Genomic DNA, 23,439 nt, shown 5'->3' on the forward strand with positions numbered 1-23,439 from the left:
GTAGCATCAGTACCTGAAAACTCTGTCCCCGCCACTGGATGCCACCACACATCACTGCCCATGTCCGCGGAAGTAAACTGGCAAGGGTCCTGTCCTAGAGGGTCAACAGAAATAATTACAGACTAATGAAGTAGGATTCTCCAGACAGGCAGCCATCGATGCCCAGGTTCACCCTGCATCCCTCCTCTACAGCGACTGCAGATGCTCTGCTTTTGGTATATTAAGAACACAAAAAAATGAGTGGGAATACACGGCTCATATTCTGCTCATGGAATCACAGCCACTCCTGGCAAAACGTTCTGCAGCCGGACCCTCGCTGTGCCTCCTCTGCTCCTCTCCCTGAGAAAGGAGTCTTCCCTCTTCAAGTGTTGTCAAAGGCCTCGGAGACCTCTGGGGAGTGGAGGATGCCTGGAATCTTGCAGGGGAAGGAGAGTCGTCTGTGAGGAACAAGTTACTTGTGGTGAATGTCTACAAAGCTCAGATGTGTTCATCTTAATTCATAGGGAATTCTGACTTTAAGCATACTACAGGACACAGAGTCATTATGTGCAACAGAAAAAAAGAGGGAGAAATTCACATAACAGATTTCATGCAAGTGTTTTGGTATAAAACTCCTGGTATGTGTCATGAGACTGTATCAGCTCTAACAGTGACTGGGGACACAACCAGAAACTGCTCATAGAAACACAATTGAAGGACACAGTGTTCAAACTAGTTTTACCTAAGGTATAGCTGGAAGGATTCCAGACAACTCATTTACCAACAAAGACGGGAAGGTGATGAGTGATGACACTGACTTTATCTAGGACCACTCTAACAGGCACAGGGCACAAAATATAAAGTTGGAGTCATGATGTCGTTTCTAACAGGTTCATCTCCTAGCCAGAATCAAGAAAGGAAGACACAGCAGCCACACCATTCCCACAGAGGTGAGGTCTGGAAGGGGTCACCCAGGCCAGGAGACTTCTGTTTGGAGTGTGGGGTCATCCTCCTCTCATTATTTCCTGAAACTCATGGAAAAGCCTTAAGGTACTCAGTCTCTGAGCACTTTTGGCTTCTAAACTTACCGCAGAAAGCTGACAGACTAAAAATTGAGAAGCCTGTGGGCTCCTGGGTTATGAGTGTGCGTCTGGAAAACAGACATATCACACAACACGCAAAACGAGACAAGGCCGGGAGAGCGAGCTGTACCTAAAGATGAGGGTTTCCCAAAAGAGTTACAACTGAGAATGGCCCCGGCATTTACCTTGTCCTTGTCTGCATTCTTGGTACAGTCAGAGCTGCTCTAACTCACAGAGGTTTCAGCAGTTTCTGGATCTACCAAAGACCCTAGAAGGGACAGAGGTTTATTCTGCTTTTAGAGGAATTTGCAGAATGAAAACAATCCCTCATCTCCTTCCTCAAATATCTTAAACTTTTCCCTACACTCAGGTCCCTGACCAGAGGCAGAGGGTATCCCACATGCCTTGAGTGACCCCCAAGGATAAGGGGGAGAACCATCCCCTCACCTTGATAAAGACCTCACGGTGTCCTGGTCCATGTTGTTTCATAACTAATCAAATAACTATGGACAGGTCAGGCTCAACTAGCAATTTAGAATTCATCAGTAAAACAGAGGTTTCTCAGTATACATCATGGGGAATCACCATTTCATTACAGATTAAGAATAAATATGAGCACATTTGGGTGGCTCAATGCTAATGCTTGGGTTAAGCATACGACTCTTGATTTTGGCTCAGGTCACGATCTCACAGCTTGTGAATTCGAGCCCAGCATTGGGTTCCTCACTGACAGTGTGGACCCTGCTTGGGATTCTGTCTCTTCCTCTCACTCTATGCCTCTCAGACATACTCTGTCTCTATCAAAATAAATAAACCTAAAAAAAAAATAAAGTTGAGAATACTGGTTTGGTGTAAATCCTCAATGAATCCTCAAGAAGGGTGCGTTTCCTCAGACTTCAGGAGAATTGTTCAATCTCTCAGCTTATCTACAAGCTGCCTTCCACATGAGAGCAGTTATTATATAACGAAAGACTAATTTTACACTATTGAGAAAAGGAGAACTATGAGAAGTTAGCAGTGAAGCTTCAGGGTTGCACTGATACCATCAGAGGACTAAGCTAAGCTCTATGGAATTTGAATTGAGGGATGCAGGGCTACAGTTCCCAAAAACAAACAAAAATAAAGACCGTTAAAAATAGTGAATAAATGACCTTCTCCTCAAATAAACTAAAGTCTTCGCATTGAGTCCGGGTGGGAAGAAGGATGAGGCCCATGTCCTGTCATCCTTTCCAGGCTCTTCAGACAGGGGGATGCTAGAGGAGGTGGGAGGGTCACCCTCAGAGAAGGGGCATGAGCTCCACCAGTCACAGGGACAAGAGCCTCACTGCGGCACCAGAGGAGAACACCCTTCTGTCACCCCTTCAGACCACCTGCCGTCCTTAGTGCTTGTGATTCTTTCCAGACCACACGATGGTCACCCACAGGAACAGGCTGCACAGCAGAAATCAGACTGGGGCACATCACAACATGCTTCTTACCTCTCTTTGGAGGGTTCTGCGTCTCTGGTCTTGCAGCCATTGGTTTCTGCCTCGTGTATCCCTCAGGCAGCCTCTTTGCTTCCATCCCGTCCAGTCTTGGATATAGAAAAATATGGACTTCTAGAAGAGGTGCAACACCACGTCATCTACTAGACAACTAACAGTGCAGGCGTCATCCCTGGAAACACCCATAAAAACGCAAGTCAAATGACCACACCTGTATTTCAAGTAAGCGACCTCCCTGGCCTGCTCCGCCGTCTCCCTGTCCCAGATCTGAGTCTTGATCTGGGGGAGAAAAAACACATCCGCCTTCAGTCGTGCCAGAGTGTGCACCAAAGAAAGAGGAGGAACCAAGAACCTGGTTGTCCTAAGCGTTCTTCTCATGAACTGCGAGCTGAAAAAGCCAACAATGAAAAGCCCATGTTTAGGGATCCCACCGGCCACTACACTCACCCGCATGAGGTGCTAAGGGTTCAGTATGTCAGGCAGAACTCAGGTTACCTGGTGTCTAAAGGGGAGCTCTGCCTGCTGCAGCCGTTCCCGTGTTTGTTCAATTTGTTGCCTGTGAGTTACAACTGCTCTCGTCAGATAAGACCCAATATTGGGTATGATTTTAAATAATCTGCCCACGTTCCCATCAACCTCATATCTGTCCCGATACAATTTATTCTTACACATGAAACACATTTCACATGATTATAAATGTACAGTAGGATCAAAGCTATGGTTACGTCCTTTCCTTACTCATTATTCCAGGCTCATAGGGTTCAGCATTCATAGAATTCCTTCCCATTTTCAATCTTTCCCTAACTCATCATGTGACAAGTGTCTTTTATCACAAAACTCTATTCTTCTTTTTAACTTATATCCTCACCACGTTTCCCAGGGTTGCAAAGACAAGGGCCATAGAAATGGCACTACCATGTTGATGGGTATGATTCATCATATGACACACTGCTCTCCTATAGATTATGACAATTGACACCACCCCCGAGGAGTGTTGGCATGGACGAAGTTTCCACGCAGTCTGGCCATTGCTTGAGAGCCGCAAATGTTTAGAAACTTAATTGTCTTGTTTTTTCTAAAACTTACCTTCTTTATCTGTTAATACTCTATGCATATGTCCTCTGAAGTTTTGTTTATATTACTATGTTGAGTTTACACACTGTAAAAAGGTTAAAAACAAAAAAATGAACAGAGGTCTCATGAGCTGCTTGTAATTAGTAGCTGAACTCGTACTTGTTTATTTCTTCTGTAGCTCTTTTCTTTTTTTTAATGTTTATTTATTTTTGAGATGGAGAAAGAGAGAGAGAGCAGGCATGAGCAGGGGAGGGACAGAGAGAGAGGTAACAGAATCCGAAGCAGGCTCCAGGCTCTGAGCTGTCAGCACAGAGCCTGACATGGAGCTCAAACTCACGGACTGTGAAATTATGACCTGAGCTGAAGTTGGACGCTTAAACGACTGAGCCCCCAGGCGCCCCCTCTGTAGCTATTTTCAAATTTTACCTGCAGCTGCCAGCTGATTCTTCTTTGCCGCCAGTTCACAGTGTCATTTTCAGCTTCCTAAGATGGGAAAGATACATACACAGTCAGGACCAAGGTCCAGAAGTTCCCCCTTTTTACCTCCCAGCACTCTTGAAGGCCTATGCAAATATCCCTTCCCCCACCTCTCCCATAAATGCACAGACTGACAACACAATCAGAGAAATGAACACCCCATTTAGGTTAAAGAAAATTCAACTTCTGTCTGCTGCCACGTCTCTGCTATCAGAACTTTCTAGTTCTCTGTTTCCTCTTCTTTATCACAAAGTCATCAAATAACATTGTACTTTATGCCTTGCCAGAGTTGGTCTTTTGTTTGAGATGGTGAAGACTCATTTCATCAGTGAGTGAAAAACCATGTCTGACCAACTTATTCCCATTAGGATGAAGCAGGGGATCATCACTAGTCTTACACCTCCATGGGGAGCCCTGATTCTCAGTCCAAAAGTTGTACCATGACACAATCACCCTGAAAGACGACCTTCCAGGATATGGCTTCACCAACATTGCAGCTCACTCCCAGACATCGCTAGAGTTCAGGACTGCAACCCCTGCCTCCACCTTCACCTATCCTGGTGGAGGAAAAGGCCAATCTTAGAGCGGCAACATCTCCTGAACAACATCATCTCCTGACATACAACCTGATATGAACTGTCACAGTCTGGGTTTACTTCCAGGAAACAGATTTCAGATGGAAAACCCTCAATTTCATGAAGCCAAATCTACTTTAACAAGACTCATTCCATTGATAGTGAAGGCAGCAAAAGGAAATGCTTGGCAAGGCTGGTTTGCTGTGTTACCCTCAGACTATTTTGTTTGTGGTGTTGATTTAGAGGGTTTCAACTTGACACTTGACGTACTCAAGAATCACATGCAAAATTGAGTATCTCTTGGAAACTGACACGAAAGCACTAGACAGAGAAAGGCACATGCATTCCCTCTGGCCTCTCAGGCAGTCCTTCAGCAAATGCTTTCTGGAGTGGTTGTAATGTAGTGGCTCTGTTGTAAGGGGTTGAAGATAGAGAGGTGGTCAGGGTGCTGTACCCACTCACAGAAAGAGCTTACAAATTAAAAAAACAAGATGCCAGTGAGACAGAGCAGGCCCTAACCCCAGGTGTGGGAAGGACTAACATAAAGCTGAGTCTCCAGGGAAGAGAAGGAAGAGTTCCCTTTCCAACATGAATGAGGGACTCTAAAGTCCCCGATCTCCTCGTGAGAACAAAAGGAAATACTGTACAAAGGAGGAAGCATGTGACTGAACGCACCAAATATCTAACAACCCCACAAAGACACACAAGACCAAGATGGAGAAGAAGGAAGCCCAGGACAAAGCCAGGCTGGCAGTTGGACCCAGTCTCCCTAGGACTCATCATTGATTTGGGGGGCATTCATTTGAACAGCAAAGAAGCTGAACAACTTTTGGGCACAGACTTAGAAGTAAACAAGTGTAGTTCAGGGGCGGCCAGCAAAGATGAGCCCTAGTGATGCTGCAGGCTTTGGTCAAGACTCAGAGGAGTTACACTTAAAAAATCAGGGGACAGGAAACAACTCGGCTTTCTTAGGGATTGGGCCTGCAGTGAGCAATCTCACTGGCAGAATGGATGCAGGGATCCAGTACTGCTGGCACCCCTACCCACTTTCCAACTTTCCACTTTCTATTATTTCTGCAGCAAGATAATTCAATTTTTTCCCCACACATTTTTGACCCCTGTCTGGTCCTAAACAAAAATGACCTAATTGCTGGATGACAAAACAGTGTGATGGGACTGAAACCTATAGGTGGATCCAGAGTGGATCCAGGTAGCAATATTATTATGCTGGTACCTTCCCTCTTCCACCCCAAATACATGACACAATGTGTGACAAGCACTTAGGACAGAAAGGAAAATGCAGGTTACGTTACAGAAAGCAAGGTAGGAAGGGCAGGCACAATTCTACTCAATGCATTTGGCAAAAATACTCTGGACGCCATCCCAAAAGAAATATAATTATCTCTACTGGCCGCCACATTCTGTCATACAATGCAGTCCTTGTGACAGTTCTCACATGAACATCTTATTTTTCTGTAGGCACTTTTCTTTGTTCATAGAATTCTTCCAGGTTATGTGCTTTCTCCTTCAGCTGTTTGACTTTTGCTTCCTTTGTTGCTTTCACAGACCTCAATGAATTACACTTGTCTTCCAGGGCCTTTTTATTTTCTGTATTAAAAAAAAAAAAAAAAAAAAAAAAAAAAAAAAGGTGTTTTCTTGATAAACGTGCACATGACCTGTGTCTTGATTTTGGTGAGACAGAAAAAGGGCAAGAACCATGAAGGCATGAAGGTATTCTTTCCTTTACCAATGCAAAGTCATTGCCATCACGTGGGGATTTCTCCCCAACAGAAAATATACCTTCCAGTTGGCAGTTATTGGACCTCAAGGCTCTTAGCTCTACATCCTTGAATTCAACATTTGCACCTTGTGGTTAAGACAGTTATGAGAAGACTTTCACGGAAAATTGATCGCACAACAATTTTTTTTTTTTAATTTTTTTTTTTCAACGTTTATTTATTTTTGGGACAGAGAGAGACAGAGCATGAACGGGGGAGGGGCAGAGAGAGAGGGAGACACAGAATCGGAAACAGGCTCCAGGCTCTGAGCCATCAGCCCAGAGCCCGACGCGGGGCTCGAACTCACGGACCGCGAGATCGTGACCTGGCTGAAGTCGGACGCCCAACCGACTGCGCCACCCAGGCGCCCCATCGCACAACAATTTGAGTGTACCTCACACAGCAGGATCGTGCATTGCAATAAACAAAGACCTTGAGGCATGACTATAACTAGAAGACAAAGATGGTGGAAAATAGTTCATGTCTAAACAACTCATAAATGGCTTTCTTAGTGGTATACATGCTTATATATATTTATATACACATGTGTATGTATGTGTTTGTGTGTATCCCCCCCCTCCCCCATTTACATTGAAAATTCACTGTTCAGCATTAAGAGAGAAGGAGACTATGGAGCATCTGGGTGGCTCAGTCAGTTCAGCATCAGACTCTTGATTTTGGGTCAGGTCATGATTCTAGGATCATGCGATCCAGACCTGTGTTGGGCTCCACACTGAGCATGAATCCTGCTTAAGATTCTCTCTCTTTCCCTCTGCCCTTCTCCCCCACTCACATGCCGTCTCTCACTAAAATTTAAAAAATTCATAAAGAATAATTTTAAAATATTTTTTAAAAGGAAAGGATTATACACTTTGGCTATCACCCTTTGTGTCTCAACTATATTTGGGTATTTTCTACATATCTTGGAGGGCAGAGTGGAATGATGTGATAATTACCGAGTTGTGAAAATAAAAGATAACTCCTAGTCCTTGAAATAGCAAAACTCATCTTGGTGGTCCTAGTGAAATTCTAGCTCATTGTTCAGAGAGAGGTTTGGCTCCCAGAGGCCCACTCTCTACTGTGGTAAATGGCAAGCAAATATGAGGTGCTCACTTCACCCAATGAACAAAAAGCCTCCAAAGCCAAATTACAGTAAAACTCAGCAGCCAGCTCTTACCACTTCCTGATTCTTCACATTCCTCTCTCTCTCTCTCTGAGTTTGCAAGGTAGCAAGTGCACTTTGAAGGTGTCATTTAAAATTTCATTAAAGTGGGTGCCTGGGTGGCTCAGTCAGTTAAGCATCCGACTTCAGTTCAGGTCGTTATCTCGTGGTTTGTGAGTTTGAGCCCTGTGTCGGACTCTGTGCTGTTCAGAGCCTGGAACCTGTTTTGGATTCTGTGTCTCCCTCTCTCTCTATCCCCTCCCCTTCTTGTGCTCTGTCTCTCCCTGTCTCTCAAAAAATTAATAAACACTATTTTTTTTTAATTTCATTAAAGTGTCCCACTATTTTGATGTTCTCCTTCAACAAAACATGTTGAATGAGTAATAATAATTTGTTACTTTTACTTGTGTTTTTAGAATGCAATCCAGGCAAATAAGGGATTCTTACCTTCAATTTAAGAGCTTCATCAGAGAGAAACTTACTTTCTCTCTTAGTTTCCTGAAGACATTTCCTTAATTCACTGTTGTATAAAACACGAAAAAGGAATCAGAATTTTTTAAAAAAGCATAGTGCTAGATAAACCTGTCTTCTAATGTATGACTCCTTTCACAAATAAAGAGGTAGCTCTTTACATTTGTGAAACTTGTCTTGAATTGGTACTGTTTACAGAACACATGAAATAGGTCAGTAGGATGATCTTCCAGAGTGGAAGTAACCAAAATGAAATCACAAAAAATATTTGAAAGGGCAATGCTACCTTCTGTTCCCAAATGGATATTTCTTCAGCAAGTAAAGTTCTCTGTTTTCTTTCTTAAAAGTATTGATCTTCTCAGTTATTCACTGTAAACTAACTAAAAGGAGATAAGACATTTTCTAAGGTTGTTACCAAACCAGTGACATCGAATAATCCCAATGTATGAGCAGCACAGACACATGATCTGACAGGTGGGTGTAACTAACATTTTAGCTTTCCCGTTGTGCCTGAAGAAATGAAGTTTTAGCAGCATTTTAAACCTAAGAAAACCTTATTTCAATGAGATTCCTATTTAAAATATTGTCCAAAATGGAGAAACACAATAAAATATCTTCTAATTTTTCTCCCATCTGGAAGCACCCTTCTTGGAGAATTCAATCACTTCAAATACTTAGGTCACCACCAGAGATGAAACAGAAAAATCAAATCCTATCAACTTACATTTCTCTCCTCCAATTATTAAGGTACAGATAGATAGGTCCCTGCAAATAAAGGAACAAACAAAAACAAAAAACCATCATGTAGTCTCGATTTGAGCCACTTAGACCCCCCAGGTGCTATTTGGAATTCCACACAAGGAAAGCTCAAACTGCTGACTGACTGACTACTCAAAGGCCTTGGATGACTTCCTGCTGCTCACAGATTGCCGTTCGTGAACCCGAGGCTGGGGGCCTTGGAGGACAAGGTCTTTGGAATCAAACATACGGGTACCATCTCGGCTTTACACTTAGTGGCTGGAGGATCTGGATTAATGGCAATTCCTAGAAGACAAACTTGTTTCATCCCAACATGAGAATGTTACCCTCCAACCTTACAGGAATATTATTCAACACACACGAAGCACCCAATTACAGGCGGGTAACACATGTAAGCTCTAGAACAGACTCCTCTAACCGGGATTAATCATCTCATCCGACCATAAAGTGCAAACTTCTCTTCTGTTGGCCCAGTGTGAGAGCTCTCATGCCCTGAGATCACTCTTCTCACTGCCACCACCGCTGCATTCAAAGGGATAAACACCAGCCTCAATTTGAGGGCTTTCTAAGTGTCAGGCAGCCACCCTGGCTCTCAACAGACAGCACCATAGAATCACCACAGTCTATGGAGCCCGTGCAGAGTACATTACCCCCATTTGCAACAAATTCATTTCCACTCATTCTCCCCTGGCATGAACGGCTCCCTCCACCTCAGACTCAAACCATGGTTTAAACCTCTCTTGTGACGCACACCCTACCTGGCAATATCTAGCTTCGTCTCTAAGCTTAGGCTTCTTGATAGGCTTGTAGATAGAGTGTTTTCTCATTTTCACATGTCACCAAGAGCCAGGTCATGGCAAAGTACTCACTCCAAACCTCAGGCCTATATCATCACTTGTTTCCTAACCATTTCTATGTAAAATTACACTCATTTCATTCCCTCTACTCTGGTGATGTGTTCCTCCTCCTGATGTCTTATCTTAAGAGATGGCAACTCCCTGCACATTGTCACTTAGGCTCCAAACAGGGAAGAGAAAGATGAATTTCAAGAGTTAACAAGTCAATTAGACATGAGAAGTCACCATATTTATCCTTAGTTGAATTAAAATGCATATCAAGGGGCACCTGGGTGGCTCAATTGGTTGAGTGTCCAACTTTGGCTCCGGTCATGATCTCAAGGTTCATGGGTTCTACGCTCCCATTGGGCTCTGTAGTGACAGCGAGGAGTCTGGAGCCCACTTCGAACTCTGTGTCTCCCTCTCTCTCTGTCCCTGCCCCACTCACACTCTGTCTCTCTCACTCAAAATAAACATTTAAAAAAAACCCACATCAAACACCGGTACTGAGAAAATACTGCAAAGAAAACTAAAGCTTAAATTCTTACCATGATATTCTCGAGGCTCTAAGAGGGGAAAAAACAAAATTAAATTTGTTGTCAAAACATATTATTAGTAAAAACCTATAGTTCCTGATAAACAGCAAAATAGTAATCCAATTAAATTACAATAATTTTATTTTGCATAATTAATTCACAGGATTAAAAAATAAGAAAAAGTTAGAACTTCCTATTTAAGTCATGGTACTTCACAATTTCTGTTAAAGAGCACAATGTAAATAGCTTTTTTTTTTGAACCAAAAATCTGTTTATATTAAATGAACATTCAGCCTATTCAATTTTGACCATTGATAATACAGACATTTAAAAAATGCACTAAATCATCATTTCCCTCACTTTTTTTTTTTTCAATGTTTATTCATTTTTGGGACAGAGAGAGACAGAGAATGAACGGGGGAGGGGCAGAGAGAGAGGGAGACACAGAATCGGAAACAGGCTCCAGGCTCTGAGCCATCAGCCCAGAGCCTGATGCGGGGCTCGAACTCACGGACCGCGAGATTGTGACCTGGCTGAAGTCGGACGCCTAACCGACTGCACCACCCAGGCGCCCCCCTCACTTATTTTTTTTAACCCAGTATCCACACTGAAGTTTAGAACTAGGATTATTTTTAAATACTGAAATAAAGAAACAGGAAGGAAGGAAGGAAGGAAGGAAGGAAGGAAGGAAGGAAGGAAGGAAGGAAGGAAGGGAGGGAGGGAGGGAGGGAGGGAGGGAGGGAGGGGAGGGGAGGGAGGGAGGGAGGGAGGAAGGGAGAGAAGGAAGGAAGAGCAAAACCTTTGTGCTAAGATACACCTCTTTCATTCTCTAGAAAGCTCTTCTGAAATCTTACATGGAGTTGGCTGTTTGCTTAATTCATACAGAGTTATAGCACATCAGGTGCCATGATTTTTTCCAGACTGCTACAAACGAAATAGAAGCCACCAAATGAGAAAAAGAATAAAACACGGCTAGAGCTAAAGCACAAGCAACAACAGAAATGACAGCTAGTGTTTCAAAAAAAAGAACAAAAAGTGCTCTGCAGAGTCACCCTTGATAAATTCTAGCCCAATCAAAACTAGGCATGATCCTGTTTTGACACCATCAACATAGTTCCCCATTCTAAAGTTTTAAAGGATGATGAGAGGCTGAGGCCAGCCCTACACTCTCGCCAGGATATTGGAATATCATCATGCTATCAAAAAGCCACTTAGGAATCTCTGAGCTTCCCTGTCCCTTGTCACCCAGCCCCATGGGCTGGGGAAGTGAAAAGGAATATGAACACACAAAATACTTAATAGTTGCATTTCTTTGTGAAGGCAAGTGTCCTACAGTGGCAGGGGGAGGGGGAGATACTCATTTAGAAATAAATTCCAAAGTATTCTGTTCTTCCAGAAAAGATCTGCCCTCAAGAGGAACTAAGAGACTAACTGGGGATTTCCCAAAGAGTAAGCAATATAGGTGAGGGAAAATACTCAACGCCAGGGCTCTCTCCTTCCTGTCTCACCTGGAAGTAAATTCAGTCTAACCCCTAGCCAGATAAATATAAAAACCTCACACTCATGTCCTATTTACCTCAGTTTCTTTACCAGCACGTAACATTTACATTTCAACACAACTTACAAGGCATAGTAAAGTAAAAACCACACAGTTTGAACACAGACAGCAAACACACTAGAATCACACTTCTTATGGCAGAGATGTAGGAATTATCAATCTGGGAACTTAAAACCACTTCCATTCCTATGATAATGCAGATAATGAAAAAAAGTGGACAACATGCAAAAAGAGATGGTGAATGTAAGCAGAGAGATGAACCTCTAAGACTTTAAAGTGATTCGAGATATCAAGAGCACCATAACAGAAATAAAAAATGCCTTTGATGGATTAACAGACTCAACATAGCTGAGGAAATAATCATTGAGCCTAAAGAAATTCCAGGAGCACCTTCCAAAAAGGAAACACAAAGAAAAAAGTTAAAAATATGGCACAGAAAACCCAAGACCAGTGGGACAATTGCAAAATGTGTAGCACACACGTTAGGAATACCATGACAATGGAAAAGAGAGATATTTGAAGCAATAATGACTGAGGATTTTCCAAAGTAAATAGTAGTCACCAAATCACAGATCCAGGATTCTCAAAAAATCAAAAGCAGGACAAATACCCAAGACAAACATACAAACAACTAACAACAACAACAAAAAACCCACCAACTACACTTAATGTATAATATTCAACTACAGATCATTAAAACAGCTTTGGAAATCTGGAGCAGGGGATGGGGGTGTAAGGAGAGAAGGAAGCAAGAACACCTTACCCAAGAGGAACAAGGATAAGAAATATCTGGGACTTCTTTTCATCAACCACACAATCAAGAAGAAGAGAATATTTCAAGTGTTAAACATCAAACTGTCTGTAGCCAGTGAAATTATCCTTCAGACACACTACAGAGTAAGGAAAATTGTCAGGGATAAGACTGGCGTTACTTCAATGGTAAAGAAGTCAGTTCTCCAAAAAGACGCAACAATTTCTAATGTGCATGCTGATGTGTCAAGATACACAAGGCCAACACTGACAGAACTGCTGGTAGAAAGAGCTGAATCCATTACTACAGCTGGAGAATTCAATACCCTCTATCAGGCACCAACAGATCCAGCATACGGACATTCAGTAAGATCACATATGACCTGAACAGCACCACCAATCAACTGGATCCATTACCATCTGTAGAATACTTCATCCAACAGAAGATTATACATTCCTGTCAAGCTCACATAGAACATTCACTGAGACAGGCCATATTTGCGGCCATAAGATACATCTGGTCAGCCACAATAACAGAAATCATAGGAAGTATGTCCTCAGATCACAAATGAGTCAAATTAGACCTCACGAACAGAAAGATAGCTGGAAAATGACAAAAACATTGTAGATTAAATAAGCTTCTAAAGAACACATGGGTTAGAGGGGAGGTTGGTGGGAGGATGGGCAAAAGAGGGGATCAAGAGTACACTTATGGTGATGAGCACTGAGAAATGTAAAGAACTGTGGAATTGTAATGCACACCTGAATCTAATATTACATTGTATGTACATTACACTTGAACTTAAAAAATATATGGATCAAAGAAGACATTTCTACAGAAATTTTTAAATAGTTCAATCTAAATGACAGTGAAAATTGAACAGATTAGAAGGAAATTTGTAATACTGAGTGCATATAAAGGCACAGTGAGTATAAAATTTTCTGCTTATTTATGATTTATTTTTTTTTTAATTTTTTTTTCAATGTTTATTTATTTTTGGGACAGAGAGAGACAGAGCATGAACAGGGGAGGGGCAGAGAGAGAGAGGGAGACACAGAATCGGAAACAGGCTCCAGGCTCTGAGCCATCAGCCCAGAGCCCGACGCGGGGCTCGAACTCACGGACCGCGAGATCGTGACCTGGCTGAAGTCGGACGCCCAACCGACTGCGCCACCCAGGCGCCCCTGCTTATTTATGATTTTAAAAATATAAGGTACTTTAGTATACTAACAGCAAATACAGTTCTCCAGAGGTAAATTAGAAATGCACAAATTCCCAGGGAGGCAGTAATAATGTTATGTTTCCACAGAATTCCAAACACATCAGAGCCAAGAGAGAAATGGTAGGATAAAATATGGAGAAGCTGAAATAATATTGGAGACAACAAGGACTCCATCAAAGACATTTACAATATATCTGTCACAAAGAATCATCTTTACAAACCCTCAAGCAATCTCCAGGAGACTTTCAAATGCCTCCTCAAAGGAGGAGGACAGATGGCTTAGAAAGGAGCAGGAGCAAACTTTGGGAGTGATGGAGTGTGTTTATTCTCTTACTGTGTTCATAGCTTCATTACTCCTTATATGTCAAATATCAACAAATCGTTTCCTTTAAAAAGGTGTTATTATACATAAATTACACCACACTGAAGCTATAGCAAAACTAGAATGGACAACACTTAGGGATTTTATTTTGCTGACAAACACATTCCAAATACTTTCTAAATAGTTAACCTAAGAATTTATAAACCAACTTAAAATAGAAAAATACATAATATTAAACATATGATCGATAAGAAGTCAATGACTTCTAATGTACATTCATAAAGTACCTAAACTACTTTTGAATATCTCCAAAAATATGCCCAAAATTTATGAAAGAATGGGAGAAAGTAACAATAAAAAAATGTACTAGAGATACAAATGAGAATGTTATATAGATAGATGCTTACAGATAGGGACATAACTGCGAGTGATGGGTAGTTGCTCTTATAAATACGGGATTATTATTCCAAACAAATTATACTTCTTTTTCGCTTCCTAAACACATTGACATTTTCTTTCAATGTTTACTTTGATACCGAATCGCAGCCCAAAATGTCAAATTTCTGAAGTAAATAAAGATTTGCATAATCAGATGATCTTATATATTCTGATGATATCTATGAGATTTTAAGTTCCTTGATTACACCCATCAAATAGCCAATGAAAGGAATTCACGTTCCTATTTCAGAGTATTGCACCTAAATCAATCAATAACAACTATGAAAATTAACTTCTAAAAGAATACAAAAGTCCTGGATATGGTCATCAAAACAAAAGAACACATATCATTTTACAAAAACTAGACTTACCTGTATTTTAGGAGCAAACACACACACAATGCAATTCACACGAATTCATATACGAAGCTTTAATTTTGTACAAATGAACCTTTCTAGAAAGTAGCCTCCACAACGTATACCATTTGTTTCTTCAGCTCTCAAAACTGAGGTCACTAAAATGCATGCTGGTGGGAAGTGCACCCGTCTTTGAGTGGCCGCTGTCTGAAAGAGCAGGCACTGTCAGCACAATGATCATGGGGATCAAATGCACCGAAGGCAGGCCATATTGATATGAATGTAAACCATCCTCAGTCTTGGGTACCCGTGAAACATCTGGCAGCTGTCTAGATGTTAATATTAGTAATTGACTCCTTTTTTAAAATTTATTGTCAAGTCAGCTAACAGACAGTGTATACAGTGTGCTCTTGGTTTTGGGGGTAGATTCTATGATTCATCGCTTACATACAACACCCAGTGCTCATCCCAACAAGTGCCCTCCTCAATGCCCATCACCCATTTTCCCCCTCTCCCATTCCCCCCCATCAACCCTCAGTTTGTTCTCCACATTCAAGAATCTCTTATGGTTTGCCTCCCTCTGAAACTATTTTTTCCCCTTCCCTTCCCCCATGGTCTTCTGTTAAGTTTCTCAAGTTCCACATATGAGTGAAAACATATGATATCTGTCTTTTTCTGACTATACCCTCCAATTCATCCATGTTGTTGCAAATGGCAGGATTTCATTCTTTCTCATTTCCAAGTAGTATTCCATTGTGTGTGTGTGTGTGTGTGTGTGTGTGTGTGTGTGTGTGTGTGTATATATATATATATATATATATATATATATATATATCCCACATCTTTATCCGTTCATCAGTTGATGGGCATTTGGGCTCTTTCCATAATTTGGCTATTGTTGAAAGCACTGCTATAAACACTGGGGTACATGTGCCCCTATGAATCAGCTCTCCTGTATCCTTTGGATAAATCCCTAGTAGCGCTATTGCTGGGTTGTAGGGTGGTTCTATTTTTAATTTTTTGAGGAACCTCCACACTGTCTTCCAGAGTGGCTGCACCAGTTTACATTCCCACTGACAATGCAAGAGGTTCCTGTTTCTCCACATCCTTGCCAACATCTCTTGTTTCCTGAGTTGTTAATTTTAGCCACTCTGACCAGTGTGTGGTATCTCAATGTGGTTTTGATTTGTATTTCCCTGATGATGAGTGATGTTGAGCATCTTTTCACGTGTCTGTCAGCCATCTGGATGTCTTCTTTGGAAAAGTGTCTATTCATGTCTTCTGCCCATTTCTTCACTAGATTATTTCTTTTTGGGTGTTCAGTTTGGTCACTCCCTTATAGATTTTGGATACTAACCCTTTGTCTGTCATTTGCAAATACCTTCTCCCATTCCGTCAGTTGCCTTTTAGTTCTGTTGATTGTTTCCTTTGTAGTGCAGAAGCTTTTTATCTTGATGAGGTCCCAATTGTTCATTTTTGCTCTTATTTCCCTTGCCTTCAGAGACGTGTGGAGCAAGAAATTGCTGTGGCTGAGGTCAAAGAAGTTGTTGCCTGTTTTCTCCTCTATAGTTTTGATGGTTTCCTGTCTCACATTTAGGTATTTCATTCATTTTGAGTTTATTTTTGTGTATGGTGTAAGAAGGTGGTCCAGTTTCATTCTTCTGCATGTTGCTGTCCAGTTTCTTCACTACATTCTCACAGACCATGGTCCATGACCAGGGGCAGGTGGGAAATTCAAGAAAAGTTAGTTTATGCAAAACTCAGAGATGGGTAGGGAGAGAAAGCTGAACTTATCTATAAAATGCAGCCCAGGTAGAGGAGGAAAATTCTAATAAAGACGACCAAGAAATTTCCTCCTTTGTAGTCTCAAAAGAAACAGAATAGATTCTATTTTTACTAGAGTTATTCATGGGGGATGAGTCTGCCTCAGTACAAGGGTTATTCCAGACTAGTTGGGCTTTCCAGATCCAGCTCTATGAATCTGGTGCCTGCCAATCTAAAGAAGTCTACTTATTTCTATGGGTGTTCCCTGTCTCTCTCCCCTGGGGGGTACAGATTTTGATGTTTTAAAAATGTTTATGTATTTTGAGAGAAAGAGGAACCATGCAAGTGGTGAAGGGACAGAGAGAGAGGGAGATAAAAGAGTCCCAAGCACGCTCTGAGCTGTCAGTGAAAAGCCCAATACGGGGCTCAATCTCACAAACCATGAGATCATGACCTGAGCCAAAATCGAGAACCACACACTTAACTGTTGAGCCATGCAGGTGTCCTACAGGTTTGCCTTTTCATGAGTAAGTGAAACATTCACACTGGGATCCAGGTATATCTTTATATTCAAAAAATCCTACAGACATTTGGAAACTTTTTCCTTTGGGTAATTCAACACTCTGCACATAGATGGCTAAAGAAAGGACAAACTCCACTTCCTGATCAGGTCGCTCCTAGTGATTTACTTATTGTACATGTCCCAGCAGGGTGCAGCTAGTTTCTGCTGGGCTTCTCAGAACTCCATCAATGAGGTGGGACAGAGTACCTAGGGGCAGCCTCCAAAACCACAAAGAATGGGCTGACCAGAAGTTCTTAAAAGCCAACAAACCAGGAAGCACAGAGCACAAAGGACATTTCACTTCTTAACCCTCTCGTACAAACACCAATGCTTCAGATACCACTGTTCCCAGGGCTACCAAACTTCACAAATATGAACAGTGTGCTGACAGGAAAACAAATCACATGTAAGATGGACCCTAAACTTACATGGCTTGAATCAGGATCTTGACAGGGCTTCCAGGAGCCAATCTAATGTGCATAGATGCTATTAAATAAGAGTTTGTGACATTTTTTAAAACAATTTTAATGAGATATAATTCACATATCATATAAGCCCCTATTGAAGACTAGGATCTCAGAGGCTTTTAGTATCTTCATAAATCCTTCCTTCTTGACATTATGAATATACTCTTTTTGGTTTCCATCCTGTCAATGCTGATCCTTTTGGTCCAAGAAGCACAGACCAGACCCAGAACAGGATGTGGACAGCTGTGGCCACAACTACTTCAGGCTGGTGGAGAAACCTGCCCTGTGGTCCTCAGTCTTCAGGAAGAACTGAAGTTCTTCTGAAGTTCCCATCAAGAACCCCATGAAAAAGCTGTTGTTTAACCACAGTGTGAATGAACTCAATACGAAGGAAGAATCTACCGATGTCCCATGATTACTCACATTTGGGTTTGAGTAACTGGGACACAAGAGCATGAGTAGACAGACAAAACAGCTTCTGTACCTTCATGTCCTGGTTGTATCAGGCGGCACAGGGGCACCAGGGAGGAGGTGGGGTGGGAATGCAGTGGGGTGGTAATTGGAGTTGGAGGTGGTGTTTCAGTAAGGGTGAGATTGGGGAGGGGGTGTGTCAGGAGAAGAAGGAGGTAAGGGACAGTACCAAGATTAGATCAAGTACTAGAGTAGAGGGAGGGGGGGTTCAGACAGGTTAGTTGGTCAGCAGGTCAATAAATCACTAGGTGAGGAGGACACAAGTAGCAGCTGGAGCAGAGGAGGATCCATCTATGTTCAAGCCTTCAATTCTCTGAACATTGCTTTAACAGCCTGTAACCTTTATTCTCTCTCTCTCTCTCTCTCTCTCTCTCTCTCTCTCTCTCTCGACCAATCAGCTCCCTTCACCCCTGGTAGATCAACACAGACACCCAGCGTGACTTTATTTTTTAAAAAGCCACTTCTCACCTACCACATCACCACATGCCATCCCAACGACTGCTGCTCTCTGGAACACTGGCAGACCTTCTGGTTTCTGGTCCCTCCCAACCCAGGTCCCTTTCCCCTCTTCTCAGAGCTCTCTCCTTCCTTTCAGAACTCCAATGAAATACAAAAGCAGAATGAGAGTTTTCAACCCTCTCTAAATAACTCAAGACATAACATCCATAAGATATAGATCTTGCTAGTAACCATCTGAAATCCCACGGCGATATCCATATATGTGTTCACATCTACATATAACACTGTGGAGGACACATTAACTTTAGGCACATAGGATATAGATACAAAAACTCATACTACTTATCTTGGCCATACGTGAAATTTCAATATATTCCAGAGGAATGAAACACACAGAGCATCTTTTGGTAATATAATGTGCTAGAAATCGCTGCTAAAAAGCTAACTAGAAATTCCCGTATGTTTAGTAATTGAGAAGTCCCTCTATAAATATGAATAAAGAAATCCCAAAGAAAAAGAGCTATATTTGACTGAATGAGCATGATAAAATTATAATCAAATATGTCTCCAGACCTGGAATACCCTGAAATATTGGTGTGAGAAGGCTGTCTGGTCCCCAAATCATCTCTAATTGGCCTAGACCTTTTAATATCTCAAATAGTGGTCGATCTCTCACTTGTCTATGTGACCCTCCTACCCATTAGGTTGGACTTTACATTATGAACCCCACAAGGGGAATAATCCAAGCTAACTCTCATGGCATCTCCTGGGATCTGCAGGAATGAGAGCATTTTAAGATAAATAGTTCATCAGCTTATCTCTTGGAGGCCCTGGGACAACACCCATATTGTTAGCAGCACCAGGTGTGCTGGGCAGGGAGGGCCTAGCAGGTGGCCAGGGTCACCCCAATTATAACTGGAGCAGGGATCAGGGAAAGAAGCAGCAGTGAACAGAGATTGGGGGCCTTGAACAGGTGAGATCATTCATGGAGGTAAGGTAGTGTCCCCAAAGCCAGTATCAGCTTCCCATCTGGAGAGCCCTTTGTGGACCCTGGGGGCAGGGCCAGGAGCTTAGAGTTTGAGATCCAGTGTGCTGCTTACCAGCTGTGTGACCCTGGGCTGTGTTCTTTCAGTAAAATGGTGTCCTTCTGTGTCCATGCCTGTGTCCATAACTGTGCTATGGACAGGAGGAAGCCACATCCTAAGCACCTTTGCACATTAGTGTCACCATCTCTATGTGATGCAGGGTCATCGAGCCCAATGGTCATGAATGAATTCTTGAGACATTTTATGGTGCAAAAAGGTGTTTTAATTATACCACAGGGACAGGACCCATTGGCAGAAAGGGTTGTACTTGGAAGGTAAGGAATGACTGACTGTATACTTTTAAGTTTGGGGGATGGGGAAGGTAGAGATAACCTAAGTCTCTAAAGGGATTTGTGCATGTTAGAGAAGAGTCACGGGATCCTGGAGTTCAGGCTGTTGTGAAGCCAGTTGCTTTCAGTCTCTAGAAAAACATCAACATTAAGGCAGCCATGAGCACTTTGAGGAGGGTCACGCTCTGCATGTCTCAGGGATTTATCAGTGAGCTGCAAGTTGTGAGAAAATATAATTTCGATTATGGTTCTCTTGTCTTTGTTCTCCTCATTCCCCCGCCCCCGAACAATTTTTTAAGTTTATTTATTTTCAGAGAAAGACAGAGTGAGCAGGGGAGGGGCAGAGAGAGTGGGAGAGAGAGAATCCCAAGTAGCATCCACTCTCATATTGCTGAGCCTGATACAGGGTTGAACTCACACCATGAGATCATGGCCCGAGCTGAAATCAAGAACCAGAGCCTAAACTGACTGAGCCACCAAGGTGCCCCCTGCCCCCTGAACAATTCTGACCTTTAAATCTTTAAGATTGTTGAAGGCAGGTGGAAGGCTTCATCTTCTGTAGCATCTTGCTGCTGAATAGAGACCTACAGATGTCCCTACCTAATGGGTCAACATTGATTAGTCAGGAATGTATAGGGGAGTTAGGAAAAGTGGAGGCAGCCAAGTCTGCTGTGGACACCAAAGAAATATCTCTGTGGATGGTAAGGACCATCTGTCAACCTGAAGTTATTGTAGTGATGGAGTCTTGGCACCAAGCACAGAAACTCTGGAAAAGGCAACATATAAGAATGAGAAGTCCAACAAAGAGACCTTAATAGTTGACCATAGTCCTCCTGCGAACCAGGAACTTAACCAGTCCTTGAAAGAGAAGGAAGAATTTTGTGGAGCCTTAATTTGAGTATATGTGTCCGGTCTTATTTTTGTGATAATATGGAGTACATACCTACAACCCTGCTTTAATGAAGCATAGGTGCCTCCTTGGGCTGCAGTCAGGATATCAAGCTCCATTCAGTTTTGGAGGGCCACTTTTTAAGCTGAGCTGGGTCTTTTAAGATGGCTACTGTATGCTTGGCTAAAGCCTCTATTTGCAATTTTACATCAATAGAGGTGGCCCCTGGGGCAAATATGGTTAAGGGATTAAACCACCAATAAGCCCTCCTTGTTTGATGTCTAACTTTAACAATATCCTAATTATGAGGAATCACTGGCAAGTGGGAGAAAACTTGCCTTAGGAGATAAGGGCACCCCCAAATGTATCACCCAATCCAGGCATAAGTGGGGCCATCCATTATCTCCACAAGCATAGTTAACCCCATGGACTGGGACACACTCTGGTCATCCCAGCCACACAGAATTGGCCAAGGTGAGAGCTGAATTTACCACTGCAGGGGAATCCATCCCATTTTCCAGCTGTTCAAATAATCATATGGCCATGGAGTCCTGTTATTATGCCCAGAGAATAGCAAGCAAGAGGATTCTCCATACGTGAGCTACTGTGGCAATTTCTCTGAAGCTTACCACAAGTTGTCTAGCTTGAGCAAACAACAGACATTCAAAGGCAATCAGAACTAGAGTTTAACACCTGCAAAGATGTGTTACCGAAACATAATTTTCTCTCCAAATCGCCTTATTTCCAGAGATAGCCAAATCAAAACTAATTCATTTGAAAAACAAGTTTGCTTTAACAAACTTGGCCTAATTATTTACATAGGCCTAGCAAGAATAGTGACTGGTCATATAGATCTTTACAAATTTGCTTTGCTGGAACTTTTTATAAAGAATGTTGACTGAGCTTTTAGTAGCTGCTCTAGGCCAGAGTACAAGCCAAATACTTGCCATCAGACATTCCGGCAGTACCTGTAGATGTGGGTGAATTCCTCTTCTTAAGGCCCCCCCCCCCCAAATATCCTGCCATGTTCCTGCACCAGCCAGGAAGTGATACTCTTCACTCACCTGGTAAGGCTGTTGGGAAATCTGTAAGCAAGGTATCGGGCCAACAGGGGCTTTGCTGGCTTAAGTTTCATTTTTTTAAGTGTTTATTTTTGAGAGAAAAAGAGGGGGGTATGAGTAGGAGAGGGTCAGAGAGAGACGGAGAGAGAAGATCCTTGAAGGCTCTGTGCTGACAGTGCAGAGTTGGATGTGGGGCTCAAACTCACAAACTGTGATCATGACCTGAGCTGGAGTCAGATGCTTAACTGACTAAGTCACCCAGGGGTCCGTTGGTTTTATGTTTCATAAAAGCAACCTTGGTTCCTTAAAGCTGTATGGTCATATCTGAGTCTATGTATGCTTCTCTGAAATATGACATTCCAGTCAAAGCTTTGGTAAAATAACCAATATTTCCAATGGTGTCCTGTTACAAGGAGGACAGATTCTTATTGAACTTATGCAAACAACTGTAATTGCCTCGAAAGAAAGGATATTCACTGAGAGCTTTTGAATTTCAGAGGGTTCAGCTAGGGAGGAAAGTTAGATGCTTCAATTTGTTCACAAATGAATATTTTACCATGTTTCTGTAAGTCAGAGAGAGTCATCTTAAGAGAAAGTTTCCTTAACCTGGAAGAGCAAATATCAGAGAACAAGCAATGTTGCAATAAGAGTCACAAAAACTATAATCATCTTCTTCAGTTCATTTAGTTCCATGTTACTAATTCTTGTTCAGTTTGAATGTAGCTTTTCATTAGTTCTGGAAAGTCTTCCCCATTTCAGCTTTATGATTTTTTTAAGTTTATTTATTTGTTTGAGAGAGACAGAGAAAGCACGAGTAGAGAAGGGGCAGAGAGAGGGCGAATGCCAAGCAGGCTCCACACTGTCAGTGCAGAGCCTGACACAGGGTTCTATCTCATGAGCCATGAGATCATGACCTGAGTCAAAACCAAGAGTCAGACGCTTAACTGACTGAGTCACCGAGATGCCCCAGTTTTATGATTTTAAAGATATCAAAACCCTGCACTTGTTAAAAAAAAAAAAAGTCCTTTTTATGAATCTGGTTTAAGATGAAACTCATTTTGCAAATGACAAAAGACCACAATGCAATTGTTAAGAAAATTCAGTTATTTCTGTGACACAGAACACTTTAATAATCAGAATATCAAATGATATTAAAATGTCAGGAATTTCATATCTATATCTACATCTATATCTATCTATATCCAAATCTATATCTATATCTATCTTTCTCCTTATATGAACAGTTATAGCATTTACCCAAGCAATACAACCTAGGGTTTATCATGATTTGTTTGTACTTTCCATGTAACTTAACATACCAAATAAACAAGGCTGGTTGATTAAAAAGACTTCATTTACAGTTCAAATCTTGGTAAAGTTTTAAAGTTCATGTTTAAATAGTATTATGGATCATTATAAAACTTGAAATTTAATTATTTATTTAACCAAGATTACAAAGGCGAATAGATAGGGTAATATACTTGTTAGTAAAACTCCTTTAACATTGTGAAGTTTTAACTTTCTTAACAAA

General features: G+C 41.8%; 3 long non-coding RNA genes across 6 annotated transcripts in view; 1 reads left to right on the forward strand and 2 right to left on the reverse strand.

Annotated features, from left to right (window-relative positions):
- Positions 1-2,638, forward strand: part of LOC123585072 — a 41,421-nt gene extending 38,783 nt beyond the window's left edge. The window contains exons 3-4 of one of the 2 annotated variants that reach the window (XR_006705889.1): positions 870-1,029; positions 2,606-2,638. This is a non-coding gene — a long non-coding RNA (uncharacterized LOC123585072). Of the gene's footprint in view, positions 1-869; positions 1,806-2,605 lie in introns of those variants that run through there. The other variant, XR_006705887.1, reaches the window with a different exon arrangement.
- Positions 1-23,439, reverse strand: part of LOC123585071 — an 80,053-nt gene that overhangs the window by 4,406 nt on the left and 52,208 nt on the right. The window contains exons 1-5 of one of the 3 annotated variants that reach the window (XR_006705886.1): positions 2,757-2,930; positions 2,540-2,634; positions 2,213-2,314; positions 1,247-1,329; positions 14-94 (exon numbers count right to left, since the gene is read on the reverse strand). This is a non-coding gene — a long non-coding RNA (uncharacterized LOC123585071). Of the gene's footprint in view, positions 1-13; positions 95-1,246; positions 1,330-2,212; positions 2,315-2,539; positions 2,635-2,756; positions 2,931-4,045; positions 4,103-23,439 lie in introns of those variants that run through there. The other 2 variants (XR_006705882.1, XR_006705884.1) reach the window with 2 other exon arrangements.
- Positions 6,146-9,159, reverse strand: LOC123585073. Its single transcript, XR_006705890.1, has 2 exons — positions 8,807-9,159; positions 6,146-6,279 (listed from the first exon to the last, which is right to left on the reverse strand). It is a non-coding gene; the product is annotated as an uncharacterized LOC123585073 (long non-coding RNA).

Source organism: Leopardus geoffroyi, chromosome C3, assembly GCF_018350155.1.
Source record: "Leopardus geoffroyi isolate Oge1 chromosome C3, O.geoffroyi_Oge1_pat1.0, whole genome shotgun sequence".
NCBI lineage: Eukaryota > Metazoa > Chordata > Mammalia > Carnivora > Felidae > Leopardus > Leopardus geoffroyi.